Source organism: Tachysurus vachellii, chromosome 17 (genome assembly GCF_030014155.1).
Source record: "Tachysurus vachellii isolate PV-2020 chromosome 17, HZAU_Pvac_v1, whole genome shotgun sequence".
Taxonomy (NCBI): domain Eukaryota; kingdom Metazoa; phylum Chordata; class Actinopteri; order Siluriformes; family Bagridae; genus Tachysurus; species Tachysurus vachellii.
Window position 1 is genome coordinate 1,547,501 of NC_083476.1, and position 2,500 is coordinate 1,550,000.

A 2,500-nucleotide genomic window follows, 5' to 3' on the forward strand; every position below is an offset into this window, starting at 1 on the left:
TCTCATTCTCCTGTGTTACTAAGTCATGTCCATGATTTACTTATCTCATTCTATATAAGTAGTGGCCATGACTTAGCTACATAGCTACAAGATAATTATAGTGTTACCTTATTTAGCTCGCAGTAAACTATTTAATTCCTTCATGGTACTAAATATTGGTCATCATTTATTTATCTCATTCTGTCACATAGGTTATTGCTATAGTTTAATTTTCTCGTTCCCATACTTTACTAAGCCCTAGTGATGACTTAATTATCTCATTTCCCACTTGCATTATTAACTAGTGATTTATTTAGTCTAATTTTTTGCCATTGATAAAAGATTATTATCTTGTTCCCTTTAATAAGTGGTGTTTATGAATGAATTATCTCATTCCCTTGCTTTAGTAGTAATTTGTTTATAATAAGTCAAGGCTACCAGATAATTATCTCATTCCCTTGCTTTAGTAGTAATTTGTTTATAATAAGTCAAGGCTACCAGATAATTATCTCATTCCCTTGCTTTAGTAGTAATTTGTTTATAATAAGTCATGGCTACCAGATAATTATCTCATTCCCTTCCTTTAGTAGTAATTTGTTTATAATACTGTAAGTCATGGCTACAAGATAATTATCTCATTCCCTTGCTTTAGTAGTAATTTGTTTATAATAAGTCATGGCTACAAGATAATTATCTCATTCCCTTCCTTTAGTAGTAATTTGTTTATAATACTGTAAGTCATGGCTACAAGATAATTATCTCATTCCCTTGCTTTAGTAGTAATTTGTTTATAATAAGTCAAGGCTACCAGATAATTATCTCATTCCCTTGCTTTAGTAGTAATTTGTTTATAATAAGTCATGGCTACAAGATAATTATCTCATTCCCTTGCTTTAGTAGTAATTTGTTTATAATAAGTCAAGGCTACCAGATAATTATCTCATTCCCTTGCTTTAGTAGTAATTTGTTTATAATAAGTCATGGCTACAAGATAATTATCTCATTCCCTTGCTTTAGTAGTAATTTGTTTATAATAAGTCAAGGCTACCAGATAATTATCTCATTCCCTTGCTTTAGTAGTAATTTGTTTATAATAAGTCAAGGCTACCAGATAATTATCTCATTCCCTTGCTTTAGTAGTAATTTGTTTATAATAAGTCATGGCTACAAGATAATTATCTCATTCCCTTGCTTTAGTAGTAATTTGTTTACAATAGGTCATGGCTACAAGATAATTATCTCATTCCCTTGCTTTAGTAGTAATTTGTTTATAATAAGTCATGGCTACAAGATAATTATCTCATTCCCTTGCTTTAGTAGTAATTTGTTTATAATAAGTCATGGCTACAAGATAATTATCTCATTCCCTTGCTTTAGTAGTAATTTCTTTACAATAAGTCATGGCTACAAGATAATTATCTCATTCCCTTGCTTTAGTACTAATTTGTTTACAATAAGTCATGGCTACAAGATAATTATCTCATTCCCTTGCTTTAGTAGTAATTTGTTTATAATAAGTCATGGCTACAAGATAATTATCTCATTCCCTTGCTTTAGTAGTAATTTGTTTATAATAAGTCATGGCTACAAGATAATTATCTCATTCCCACACATTACTGAGTCCTGGTCAGGCCTTGTTTTTATAATGCAGAGATGTCACCAGCAGGGCCTGAAGAAACCGTAACTTTACTACAGGACAGAAAAGTCAAATCTAAAGGAAAATACAGTTTAAAAAATGACCACTCTTAGGAATCAGAAACGGCTCGAATCAGTTTAACAATCGGTGTAAGCAAACCAAAAAATGTGCGTTTCATTCCTTTATTAAAATGATTCGGTACACAGGTCAAATCAGACAAGTACAGGTAAAAAAAAAAACCCAAAAATTATATGATCCATTATTTCACTGTGTACTTCATGACATTTATTGAATAAGGCTTATCATTAACCTAGAACTGAAAAAAAAACCATCAGGCTCGTGAGTAAAGGTTGAGGTTTCATTTACAATACATTATTTAGAAATGCAACAATTATATGTCAGGGTTCATTCTTTTTTTTTTTCACAGGACAGGGAAGGAGATGAGATCTTTTTTGGAGATCTGGTGATTATGTGCATACTTAGACAAAGAGGTTAGAAGAAGGAAGAGACCCGACAAACCAGGCACCGCCGACGTACGACAACGTATCTGAATTACCTGCAATGTTCAAACTGTGACAAAGCCACCGCCTGTGCAACCTCACCCCGACCTCCTCCTCCTGCCCCCACACTCGCTTCACTGCTCATAGAATTATTTTGGATAAATAAGAGGAAACTGCATTATTTCAAAGGCACTACCCGAATTCAAGCAAACGCATGCGCTCAGTAAATAAAGCCCACTTCTTTCGGATTCCTAGGTTTAGGTAGTAAGTCCGCTTGGATTCCATTCAGACAAAAAGATGTCAAGGATGGATAGTTAGATGGACGTGCATCAGGAATGAAGAAATGAAACGATTCGAATGGGAAGCTAAGAGGTACTGTATTGTC

At 33.2% G+C, this 2,500-nt stretch overlaps 1 protein-coding gene across 5 annotated transcripts in view; it reads right to left on the reverse strand.

Moving 5' to 3' along the window:
* Nucleotides 1–1,420: 1,420 nt before the first annotated feature.
* The window catches only part of mapk10 (mitogen-activated protein kinase 10), a 49,871-nt gene continuing 48,791 nt past the window's right edge, over nucleotides 1,421–2,500 (reverse strand). For all 5 annotated transcript variants that reach the window (XM_060891023.1, XM_060891021.1, XM_060891022.1 and 2 more), the window contains one exon: nucleotides 1,421–2,500. This exon is cut by the window's right edge and continues 1,459 nt beyond it. The gene's annotated coding sequence lies outside the window, so the exon portion shown is untranslated.